The sequence below is a fragment of the Ictidomys tridecemlineatus genome, unplaced genomic scaffold (assembly GCF_052094955.1).
Source record: "Ictidomys tridecemlineatus isolate mIctTri1 unplaced genomic scaffold, mIctTri1.hap1 Scaffold_185, whole genome shotgun sequence".
Classification (NCBI taxonomy): domain Eukaryota; kingdom Metazoa; phylum Chordata; class Mammalia; order Rodentia; family Sciuridae; genus Ictidomys; species Ictidomys tridecemlineatus.
Genome location: NW_027521597.1, coordinates 344,028 through 356,930, shown reverse-complemented (window position 1 = coordinate 356,930; position 12,903 = coordinate 344,028).

Here is a 12,903-nt window from a genome sequence, read left to right as displayed (position 1 = left end):
GAGGGAACTGGAGGTGATGGCATCGCAGTGTGCAAGCAGGAAGGAGGACTTGTTAGGTGGCCTTGGGCACAGCGAGTGCCCTGGGCTGCAACATGAGGGGGGCTGAGGCCCACGTCCTGGGGTCTTCAGTCCTGGTGGAACAGACTGGGGGAATTTGATAGTGGCCTCTACCTCAGACCTTGCAAGCATACCTACGACCTGGGTCCACCCAGATTCTGGAAGTGTGGGTGCCAGCTGAACACACGTGACCCCCGGAGCCCGTGGGTTGAGAAGGAACATGAGGGGAGGGGCCTTGTCCTGGAGGGAGGCGTATCTGCAGGGCTCCGAGGCAGGTGTGGTTCCCCCCTGGAGGTGGCTGGCTCTGGCCTCATGCTCTTTCTTTTAGGAGAGAGAGTGAGGCTGGGCAGGGCCTGCTGCTCAGGTGTTTCTGGAACCACCTTCCACAGCACATCTCCCAACACATTTCTCTCTCTCCCTCCTTGTCATGAGCAGGAGAAGCCAATAAAATCCTCCAGACAGTTCCCAGAGACACAGAGCACATCAGAACCTGGGCAAAGCACGCTGCTGCACCTGGCGGGGTGACCTTGAAACCCAGGGATGATAGTTCTCAAGGTCAGAAGCCCTAAGCCCCACTAATGCTCTGTCTCACAGACCTCTCCTGCTGTCTGTCCTGGAGGGAAGGATTCAGGGCAGCACCGAGTGGCTGCTTACACCCCGAGCAGGCCCTGGGCACCCAGAGTGGCTGTGCCCCTGCACATGTCTTACAGATGCACAGTGGACTTCTGCTACAAACAGCAAGTCGGGCTGTGCACAGGACTCTGGAAACCAGGGAGAGGGCTGAGCCCACCCGTGCCACACACAGGGGATGTGGAGGGTGGAGGGTCGTGGGGCATGGCATTGGGGAGAGGCTGCACAGGGCATCCATCCGGGACCTGTGGATCCTTTATAAACTGGCGGCCTGGGTCCACTTCCTTTGCTGTAAGGAAACACCTGCAGCTGGGCCTTGTATGAAAAGCGCTCTCTGTCTTGGAGGCTGAGGGCAGACGGGTCGTGTGGGCCTGGTTGGTCCTCTCTGGCCAGGGCCTCGGCTGCTGCACCCTGGTGGGAGTGAGCCCCTGGAGAGACAGGAGCCAGGGAGCAATGTGGGGTCTGCTGGCTCTTTTACGTCAGCCCACCTGGAGGCAGCTGACTGGGCTGTCAGGACACTCCCTTGTCCTGCTGAGGATGCGCCCGGGTGTCCTAACCCCTCCCACCTCTCATGGGGCCGGTGTTCCACACCGAGTCCTTGGGGCACAAACTCGCCCTGTCTGTGCTCTGGTTTAGCAGGAGTCTTTGCTGACCCTGGGCTGGGCAGGACCAGGTGAGGCCTGTCAAGGAGCTCAGAGGAGTGACCAGAGTGTGGTCCAGCAGTCGTCCCTGGTACCTGCTGTTAGAGGCTGTGAATACCTGCAGGAAGGTGCAGCCAGAGGCTGCGTCCTGGTGAATGCCGGACACGCAGCAGTGCAGGGCCTCCCATCGGCCACCTGCCATACCACCGCCTGGCCAGGTGGGCAGGTGGGGCCCATGGCCCTCGAGAGCAGGGTAGGGAGGTACTGACCCAGAGAGCCGGCTGCCTCCCCTCGGGTGTGAACAGACCTTGTGAGTCCTTGTGTGGACAGAGCCTGCTGCCCAGGTAGGCCTGCAGAGCAGCAGCCTCCTGCCAGGTGGGGTGGAGGACACACAGGTCCTCAGCTTGTACCCTCCCTGGGCTCCATTGCCACACGGTGGCCATGAGGGGAAGGTCTCTGCTCCAGAAGGCTCCGTGTGTCTCTAATTACCAGCATAAGGCTGGCCCACCCCGTGGAAGCACGTTCTGGAAGCCCTGTGGCGAGCTCCAACTGCAGCTGTCTCCTCTGACCTTGGAAGAGGCCCTGGTGTGACGGGAAGGGCTTGCAGGGCGCCACCAGCTCAAAGCCTTGCGGGCCCCGCCCTCTGCCGGGCCTTGGCTCTGTAAGGTGCCTTCTGAGCGGAGGGCTCTCAGCAGGCCCCTGGGTAGGTGGTGAAGGGAAGGAGGTCATTTGTCACCGAGTGCAGGCTGATGTGAGAGTCCCAGGGCTCGGCGTGGTTCCTGGAAAGCCCAGAGGCAGGTGTGCAGAGGGAGCACGCCCCATTTAACTGCATCAGATGCTGGCAAGGCCTCCGCGCGGCGTCTGCCGGGCTCCTCGGCCCAGCCGACAGGGAGGCAGACCTTCCTCCGTCTCCGCCGAGTTTCGCAGACTTCATTTCCTGGAAAAGTTCTGGATTTGTGGGGGCTGGGGTGGGCTCCCATACACCCTGCACCCACTCACCTCTCAGTAGTCAGTAGCGTGACTCCTAGGCCTGGCGTGGGGCGTTTGGTCTGGAGAACCCCGTCACGTGGTCTTCGATAGCCAGTCCAGGGGCTGATGGAATTCCTCCCTCTATCCGGTGTCCTTTGTGCAGGATCCTGTCACGTCCACTTGCTGTGTCCCCTGGCTCCTTCTTGGCTCCTTGGACTGTCCCCCTGACTTGGGCTGTTTGATGGGGCCGGTGGCTCTGAGTGCTGGCAGGTGTTGGGCGGAACACCGCCCTGTGGGGATTCGCTTCCCCATGACGGGGTGGGCCCTGGGTCTGGGTCTGGCCGGATAATCACAGGTGTGAACTGTCTTTCCTCACCTCGGTCCAGAGTCCACCTGCACCAGGTGGCCCCTGCCCGGTGTCCACCCTGCAGCCACTGCTCCTCTGTCCCCTGTGTTAAGGCCTGCGGTTGGGGCTGGCCTCGCCCCCTCCAGATGTGGCATCCAGGCAGATGTTGGGCGTCCTTCCTCGTGGGGCTTCTCTTCTGATGTTCCTCCAGCCAGGCCTGGTTTGCAGCAGTGTGCGTGTAGGTCCTTCTGTGCCTTGGCTGTACCTGTTATTGTGCTTCGCTAGCTCTGGCCCCTGGAGTCTGTCCGTCCAGTGACTGTCCCTTTGATGTGCCTGTCACTGTTTTGCTTGGTGTTTAAGCACCTCCTTACTTCCTGGTGCAGCAGGTTCTATAGGCTCCCATTTCCTGCCCAGCTGTCTTTGGAGGAGCCTGGTTCTTTATGGTAACGTGGTTTTGAAAGCTGTGGCTGCTGGGGGACCTAGTTTCTGAGCCCGGGAGCCCGATCAGAGTACGTGTGTGTCCCCTGACTCACACATGCTCTGCATTCCCACTGCAGCCACCCTGAGCTCATGGACACTCGACTGCAGCCGTCACTCAGGGATGGCCGGATCATCACAGGTGTGCACTGGTGTGCACTGGCGCGAACCCTGCCTCTTGCTTGTCCATCAACCCCTGCTCACCAGGGGAGCCTGCTCCTGTTGGGGTCCCCCAGGTCTAGGGCACATGTCCAGCTCTCGGACTCCTTGGCAGGTCCCATGGGGACTGACAGCTCTTGCTGCGCTGGAGGATGGCTGCTCTTGCCCTTGGACTCCACTTGTCCCCAGGGAGAGGCTCCCCCAGCCCAGGCAGGAGTGGCCCACACACTCAGCACTGTCGGATGCCCGAGCTCCACTCCTGCCTGGCTCCCAGCCTCCTCGATGATTTTAGCATCTGCACAGGTTACGGTGCATCCTTGTTGTGGCTTCCCTGAGCTCTGGCCCACCAAGAGGCTGTGTGTCCACGGTGACAGCATCATACGGGCAGGTGTACTGCCCTAAACTGCCCTGGGCTGCTCCCGCTCCTCCCTCCCTCCCGTCCCTGACCCCAGGTGCTCACGGGTCTCACTTGTGCTTACTGATCTCTTAACTTCCAGTAGTTTTTTCTGTCACACGGTTCGATCCATAAGGTCCATGCCTTACCAGATGGGTCTTCTTCCTTCCCAAGCCAAGGCTCCTCCTCCTCAGCTTTGGGGAGAGCCCTTTCTTATTATCATCGAGTGACTCCCAATGCCCCCCTGTGCAAATACGCTTTGTTTCTCCATTGGCCTGCTGAAAGGCCCTGGTTGCTTCTAGGTCGGGGTCATGAGCAGATCTGCTGTAAACATTTTGTGCACCAAATTTTCCAGACCAGCTGGCTAAACACCTCGGAGCATGCTTAGCTCTGTACCCTGCGGCATCCCAGTGGTGAGCCAGGGCTCCTGCCGCTGCTCATTCTTCCAGCGTTTGATATTTTGGAGATTTAGGAGTTTAGTCATCGTAATAAGAGCGTGCAGCTCCATGCATCTTTTAATTTGAAGTTTCCTGATGAAAGACTGATGCGGAGCTTCTCCCGGGCTTGCCAGTTTTTGCTGACGTTTCTGTTGTCCCGCTTCTTAATTGGGTTGTCCCTGTCCCTGCGGTTGAGTTCTAAGAGCCCCCCGCCCCCGTCTCTCTCTCTCTATTTTGTATACAAGTCTTCATCAGATATGTGCCTTGCAAAAACCGTCTCCCAGGCCTGGCTGGTCTTCCCGTTCCCTTCGCAGTATCTTTGCAGAGCAGATGTTCCTAATGTTAGGAGAGTCTAATTTATCACACTTTTTCTTTCATGGATTATGCATTTGGTGTTTTTATCTAGAAACTCATCGCCAAATCTAAAATCGCATAGATTTTTCTCCTAAGAGAAGTTTTGTGTTATTGTGTTTTATATTCAGGTTTTGATCAGTTTCTAGTTAGTTTCTGAGAAGGGTGTGAGGACTATTTCTAGATTCTTCTCTTTCTCTTTTCTCTCCCCCTGGTGGCTCTAGCACCTGTCTGTCAGGCCCAGACTCCTCGATGGCGCCTGGGTGGGGACAGCCAGTGGGTGCAGGATGGCTGCGGGGCTCCTGCAGATCCTGGCTTCCTGCGACCCAGGAGGACCCACGCCACGGCTAGAGAACAGGACTGTGTCTTCCCTCGGCATCGGTGCCAACGTGGGTCTGGGTAGGTTCAGCAAGAGAACCCGACGATGGATGGACCTGTCTGAAAGATCCGTCTCTTCTGAACCTTCCTGGACCTCCTGGGCTTGGGTCCCCAGAGAGGAGTCCACAGAGTGCCTCTCGGTGCAGTGTGGGAAGGTTCTCCGTTACTGTCCCCTCTAGTCAGCACATGCAGAGCCACTCCAGGTCCCCGGCAGAGGTGGCTTTGCCAGCCAAGGACGTGAAACTGTCCCTAGGAAGCCAGGCACAGATGGGCAGGCCCAGGTGGCTGCAGCTGTTTTCCGCAAGTCCTCACCTCGGCGCGAGCACTGGACACTCCTACCCGTGACATGAGGACAGGAAGGCAGGGGAGTCCGGAGCCCAGGACAAATGCAGCCTGGCTGCCGCAGTGCTCGTGGTGTCTGTCCCGAGTCTCCGTCCCAGGCTTAGCCAAAAAGAGGCCATGAGCACCCCATGTCGCATTGGGGCACAATTCTGAGCCCCTGCTCCTCACCAGTGTCGGTGTGACCACCGCGGGCAGGCGAGGGGGGGCCGTCGGGAAAGTCTGGGTGCTGGTGCCCCTGTGGATGCCCCAGGGGACGTGCCAGGCAGGTGTAGAGACTCCCCTTGTCACTCCCACTGCCTGGGCAGAAAACGGAGGCTCAGCATGGAGGCGTGGCGCTGGCCAGGGTGGCGCCGGCTGTGCCCGGAGGCTGGCTGTGACAGCAAAGAACAGAAGTAGCAAAGAAGTCCTGGGTAGGTCGGCCTGAAGGCCCAGGTGCCGTCCTTGGGTAGCTGTTGGTCTGGGAGGTGGCTCCCAGTGACCAGAGGGCAAGGGGTCATTTGTCAGCACACATCACGGTGTTCTGTCTCAGCACTAGCCCAGGCGAGGCTCCTCGGCCCTGAGGGAGCCCAGCTCCCGGGTCCTGCTGCTCTCTGGGTCCCCAACCCTCTGCCTCCAGAGTGTCCCCTCACCTCCCTCCCCCAGGACTCCTGCACATGCTCCATCCACCCCGGCCCAGCCAGCCATCTGCCCAGAAGCAGCGCACCACCCCCGGCCTGTGTGCAGCTTCCCCGGCTGGGAGCGAGGTCAGCGAGGAAGGGAAGGCTGGGAATTCCACCCGTGCAGCCCCAGGACGCTCAGCACCTGCCTCCCAGGAGGGACCTGGAGCGCCACCCTCCCGGGGTGCCCTGAACTGGCCAAGCTTAGAGGAGTGAGGCCGCAGGGCCCCTGGCCTCCTTGGAGCTGGAGTCGGGGAGACAGTCCAGCTAGCATGTCGGGCACCTTAGAGGGCTTCTTTCCAAGACAGCACTGCCCGTAGTGTCCAGCTGTTGCACATGCTGTGTGTCCCCAAGGGCCAGGGGTTCAATTAGTTAGTAGACGGCGCAGCCTGCTCTGTGGTGCCGGGACCGGGAGGCAGAAAGGCCCGACTGCTGAGCACCCCGTGTCACCCCAGAGCTTCAGAAAGTAACCTACAGAAGGACCCCGTCCAGAGTCTGCATAAAACTCAGCTGCTTGGCCACGCAGGAGTCCTTTGCCTATCGGGGCCCTGCAGGACTGTCCCTGGCCCAGCTCTGAAAGGAGAAGTGGGTGTGGACAGCCCGTCTTGATGCTTGCACCGGAGCCTTGCGAGGAGGGACGCTCAGCACACAGGGCCTGCCCGCCGGGCTGTGCCTCCGAGCAGCCTTTCTGGCACCCTGAGGAGTGCTCTGCTGCCCCGGGCCTTGGCCCTTGCAGCTGCTGGTCACATTGTCACTTGGTGCTTTATCCCTTGTGCTCAGATGCGGTTTGAGACACATGAATCCTCTTAGATTCAGGTGGGGACGTGTTACATAAAGCGGGGGAGCCACCAGTTACCAGCACTGCATGTGTCTCAGCACCTGAGGTTTCCCTGCTCGGTGCCAGCTGGCCTCGGCAGCCACCCCCACTTCCTGTGGCCACTCCTGGGCTGCCCGGCGGAGCACCCTGAGTGTGGAATGGGATGCTCCGACTCTCACCCCTCTGCACACCCTCAGGGCACTGCACCTTGGCAGAGGTGTGCAGGGCTCCTGGGCAGATGCTGGCTGCGCTGCCCCCTCTACTCTAAAGCCTTCAGTCCCCAGCAGTGCCTGGGAGTGTGAGAGGCAGGGACCCTGGGTCATCCTGAGCACCGTGCGGGGAATGGTCCTGGTGGGCCACAGGGTGGGAGCTAACTTGACCTGAGCTGGGGAGGAGGCGGGCAGGGCGACTGTGACCAGGACCATGAGACCCACGGCCAGTTCCAGGCTTCCTAGAGGGACTCTGTGTGCAGAACGTTAGGCCGCTCTGGGCCCAGGAGGGTTTACTGGAGGATGCTGCCCCTTCCTTGCCCATGGCATCGCTGGGCACTTGTGTTGACCCGCAGGGCAGGCTGCATGGGAGGGGTGGGGACATTCTAAAAAGGCAGCCTGCCTGTTACCATGGCACCTCGGGACCCGTGCTGCCTGTTCCTCACTGCCTCTGGCCTGTGCCAGCTGGTTGCTGGTTCCTGGGCCTCTGAGGACCCCCGGCTGGGAGGAGGGCAGCCACATGCCCTTCATTGACCTTTGTGGAGTCCTAAACCGGGCCTGATTACGACTTTACGATGTTGTGCCAACAGCGTTCCAGGCCATCTGGGATGGGCGCTGAGGCCCTGTAACCCACCAGGCGGGCAGTGCCTCATTAATATGCACATTAACAGTATAATTGACTGGAGGCCAGCTGGACAGGGCCGAGGCGCTTAGCCAAGGACGTCTCAGCGCAGCCCTGGCTGCTTGGAGGAGAGCAGTAAGTGTCTGCCTCCTCCTCACCATCTCGCCATAAAGGGCCGGCGTATCAGCAGTGGAGCAGGGCTGGGGGCCATCGTGAGAACCTGGACCTCCAGCCCCTGGACTGAAAATCCCATGCTCCTGAGGGTGCAGAGAGTAGGCTGTCCCTGAAGCCAGCCAGGCCTGGGGTCAACTTACGGGAGCCCTGCACTGGCCTGCTGTGCTCAGACAGTCCCTGGGCTGCAGGGTGCTCTGTGTTCCTAGAGAATGAGGCTCGGGGTCAGAGAGCAGCCTGGGGGCCTGTGCTTGGGATGGTTAGTGGAGTCCACTCTGGGAGGGTCTGCTCTGCCCTTCCCCAGGGAGGAGCTGCCCAGCCAGGTGAGAGGTCACCCCTGCGGCTCCCTTAGGTGCAGCTCCTCCCTAGGGTCAGGAGAGCCCAGCTGTCACAGACAAGGTCTGGGGTGAGCTGGCACCTGCTGGGAGGGTAGGGGAGCCCACAGCAACTCCCAGGGTCCTGGCCTGCTCTGCCCAGCCAGGCCACGGGTAGGGCAGGCGGTCCCTACGTGCCAGTTCTGAGCGTGCGAGGGCAGCAGAGCCACTAGCCAGGTGCAGTTCCCGTGGCTGCAGGAACAGACTGCCACCTACAGAGGTTCTCCCCAGCCGTCCTGCAGGTCAGAAGCCCAGCTGGACCTGACTCTGCCCAGGTCACGGCGGTGCAGGATGGGCGCCCTCCAGAGGCTCAGGGAGACCCCTGTGTCCCTGCCCAGCTTCCTGAGGCCTAGTCCCTGGGCCTCTGGCTTTTCCTGCTGCTCTGGAGGCATCACCCATTCTCTGCCCCCAGCCCCACCTTCTTGTCCTCTGCAGGCAGACCTCCCTGTGCCCCCTGAGGACCCTTGGGATTCCACGGGGCCACAGTAGTAACTCTCACTCGAAAGTGAGCCCCTCCCCGCCTTTGCCCTGTCCAGTAGGAAGCACACTCTGCCGTGGAGGGAGAGCTGGGGGGGGGCCGATCCCACCTCCGCCCAGGGATGTGCTGGCAGCCCTCTGCCCAAGCTCTGCCCGTTCCTTTCCACAGAGGAGGGTGACGAAGGAGCTCTGGGCCACAGTGGGTGCTTGGGCCCTGCTCTCCTGGGGCAGGTTGCCTTGGGGAGGGACATGGTGCCTAGCGGAGCAGGAAGGGACGTGCGTGGCTATTAGGGCTGCAGCCCCGCCCTCCCTCCTGCCATCCCGTCTACCAGCCCCTGCCCTTGCACTTTGCACTGGGCCTTGTGGCCAGGAGGCGCTGGCCCAAGGGTGCTGGGTGGAGTGGGCGCACTTCTTAGTCTGTGTTACTCTAGCAAAGGGCAAAAGTATTTCCGACTCGAGGGCAAGGCCCTAGGAGCCATGGTCCCACGGTGGGGTGAGGTGCAGGGGCTGCAGCCCCCTGGACGGTTCCAGCCACTCCTGCCCCCTGAACGCATGGGCAGGAGGTGACCTGTTCCTGCTGTGGCCTGATGCATTCACATAAACCCGCATCCCTGGCGTCCAGGGAGGTGCCTTGTGTTGCAGGCCAGCGGGCATCAGGTGTCGGCAGCAGGGCACTGACCTTGGGGGGCCTCTGACAGGGCCAGGGCATGAGGGGTGAGGTTAGAGGTCCTTCATTGTCACCGAGGGCACAACCAGGGTTGGAAGGCTCCCCCTGGGGGCAGGTGCTCAGAGAGGGCAAAGGCCGGGCCAGACGGGACCCTGTGTCTGGAGCGCCACATGGCAGCTCAGATGGTGCTGGCCTGGCCACCGCAGGTGCGCCTGACCCTCTCCTGGGCAACCTCTCTCGTGCTGCCTGTGGGCTGGAAGGGCTGGGAGGGGGTACGGCGAGGGGCTGGGAGCTTCGCTGCAGACACTTCCCCTGTTCTGGGAGACCCTCGGCCGCCCCCAGCCCCGTAATCACAGCCTCTGCTCCGGTTTCCCGCGGCCCCTCCCACTGCTGTCCCTCCACTCTTGGGGATCTGGGCCTGAGCAGGGCTGAGGGGGCAGTGGTCATCCTCGGGGGCAGGGCTTCGAAAGCAGCAGGCCCTGGGGAGGCCACCGGTCAGCCTTGGGCAACTGCTGGCTCTTGAGAGGGCACACAGGGACCCTCCTTGAAGCTGAGCCCCGAGGGACCAGCCCCGGGGTTGCTTGGGTGCTTTCCTGTGAGCACACAGGTGTGTGGTGGGGTGTGTGTGCACATCTGCTCCGCATGAATGCACATGTGTGTGAAGGCCTTGTGTGACCATGCAGTGTGGCATGTGTGCATTAATGTGGTGTGTGTGCATGTGTGATTCATATGTGTGTACAGGGAGTGGTGTGTGTGTGTGTGTGTGTGTGTGTGTGTGTGCAGGTAGTGTGTGGGGTGTGTGTGTGTGTGCAGGTAGTGTGTGGGGTGTGTGTGTGTGTGCAGGTAGTGTGTGGGGTATGTGTGTGTGTGCAGGTAGTGTGTGGTGTGTGTGTGTGCAGGTAGTGTGTGTGTGCAGATAATGTGTGTGTGTGCAGGTATGTGTATGTGTGTTCATATAGTGTGTGGGGTGTGTGTGTGTGCAGGTAGTGTGTGGTGTGAAGTGTGTGTGCAGGTAGTTCAGTATGTGTGTGCAGGTAGTGTGGTGTGTGTGTACAGGTAGTGTGTGGGGTGTGTATGTACAGATAGTGTGTGATGTGTGTGCATAGGTACTGTGTGGGGTGTGTGTACATAGGTAGTGTGTGGTGTATGTGCACAGGTAGTGTGTGGGGTGTGTGTGCCAGTACTATGGTGTGTGTGTGTGCAGGCAGTGTGGGGTATGTGTGTGTTCAGGTAGTGTGGTGTATGTATACAGGTAGTATGTGGTGTATGTGTGCGCACAGGTAATGTGTGGGGTGTGTGTGCACAGGTAGCGTGTGGGGTGTGTTTGCCGATACTACGGTGTGTGTGTGTGTGTGTGCAGGTAGTGTGGTGCGTGCAGGTAGTGTGTGGTGTGTGTATACAGGTAGTATGTGGGGTGTGTGTGCACAAGTAGTGTGTGGTGTGTGTGCACAGGTAGTGTGTGGTGTGTGTGCACAGGTAGTGTGTGGGGTGTGTGCACAGGTAGTATGGGGTGTGTGTGTGTGTGCCGGTAGTGTGTAGGGTGTGTGTGCAGGGTGGGGCTCCAGGAGGGTAGGACCGGACGCTGAGGGCGTCTGCAAGTCAGGGCTTTCACCCTGCACCTGCCCCAGGTCCTCTGCTCAGGGGCACCTTCCTTGGGGCTGCGGGTCACACTGGCCGAGAGTGCAGTGGCACTGGTGCTGGCCCCATGCTGGGTTCTGGGTCCCCCAGGGCTGTGGGCCACTGTTCTGCTGCTTGCTTCCTGCACATCTTTCTCTCCTGACCTGAGCAGGCGCCTCCAGGAAGCTCCAGTGCCTCCTGGGGCTGGGATCTGACCACTGTCCAAGGGCAGAGCTCAGAGGGTTCTGCCCTCCCCTGGGGTCCCCAGGTCCTCTCTTCCAGGAGCACCGGGTCTGGGGTTCTGCATCCTTGCCTGGAAGGCCTGGGCTGCGCCCTATGCCCAGGGCCAGGTGTCCAGGGCCTGTAGAGGGGCCCTCTGCAGATCCTGGTCTTGCACAAGTTCATCATCTCCTCAAGCACCGTCACACAGAGGTCATCCTCATCCCTGTGACCACTCCACGGCAGAGTTTGGCTTCACGATCCACTGCACTTCCCTAATGAGCTCTGTGATGGAGAATCAGATACCGGGACTTAATAGAAACTCGATTTCATTATCACTCAAATATGGAGACTTTAATACTCCATCAGATCTTAAAGGACATCTTTCCTGTAATTTAATCCTCGCACGCTGTGTCTATAGGATCAGGGATAAGGCTAGACATTAGCACTCCATTGGGCGCGTGGGGCAGAGCTGAGCCTTTAGGTATCTCTGGTTTAGAAGTGGGGCCTTGCACTGTGGTCCAGATGCTGGTGTGCGTTGGTGTCTGGCCTCGAGGCCACCTCTGAGCCCTGAGCAGCCCCATCACACCCATGGCAGGTGCCTGAGTCGGCTGGGCATGAGGCCAGTGGGAATGGGCAGGTGCCTGGCCGAGCATCTTCTTCCCAGTGTCAGGAGAGGGGGGCTGTGCCTGAAGCGGACCCTCCCAGTGCAGTACAGGGACTAGCAGGCCCTAGGGCAGGGCTTCTGGACCCTTCAGGGCACCCTGCCCCTTTGATGCAGGCAGCATAAGCAGATGGGCAAGGCCAGGTAGCCAGCTGGCTGAGTGACCCCGGAGGGCTGCAGGAAGGGTGAAGGTTTGCAGACTCTCCCGTGCACCCCCACCCCTGCCTTCATCTTGCTTTGCCTGCCTTCAGATGCTGTGCCCGAGGGGCCTCTGGGAGGCAAGTGTGGTGCCTGTGCACATGTGGGGTGAGTGCCAGGCTGAGTGTGGCCTGGGCGGGCTTCGGCTCAGTGTGTGGGCCAGGAGGCCGGGCAGAGCAGGCGTGGGTCTCAGCTGCCCCTGCGGGAAGGGAGCGGTTCCTGCCGCCCCTCCAGGCCTGTCTGCGCCTCCCCTCCTGCCCCTTGGCCTCAGGCCAAATGAGCCAGTTAGCCTCCGCGTAATAAGAACAGCTGTGCCCCATCCTGGCAGAGCTCTGGTCTGAGCTGCGGGGACCCCGTGCCTTTGCCTCGGCTGTTGCCGACGGTGGCCTCAGTGTGCTCCTGAGCTCTGCCTGTGTTGGGTGGTTTAAAGATTTATAGTGCCCCCCCCCCCCCGTGCCCGCACATGTGTGCACACCGTATGTGGTGACCTTGTGGTAATGGGGAGAAGCGCTTGCGGCCCCCTCCGCCCACCGCGCAGGCCCTGGACACCTGCTGCTGTCTGAGCTGCCCCCTCCGCCCGCCCCAGCCATCAGATCCCACGCGGGAGGAGTTGCCCCTCAGGTCTTTTTCTGATCCTGCGGGAACCTGCTCTCCTGGTAGCTCTGAAGACAGAGCTGCACACACACGGTTGTGGTGCCCTGCTCAGAAGAGTGCTCAGTGGGGACATCACTGGGGCCTCAGGTCCTAATAAAAACCCACAGGACCGGGGAAGGCCAAGGCACCAGGGCCAGGGAGCGGCCAGGCAGCCAACCCAGGACCCAGCTCCTCTGTAGCCTGGGAGCTGAGCCTTGCAGCCCAAGCCGCTCTGCCCCGTCTTTGGGCTTGTCAAGTGCGAGCTCAGGGCCGAAGCCTGGCTGGAGGCCGGGGAGGCGTGGAGGCCAGCCAGCCTCATCACCCAGCCTAGGGATTTGTGTTTGACGCATCACATGACAGCGCAGTCGCACAGATGTCCCCCTCATATCTAGTGACCA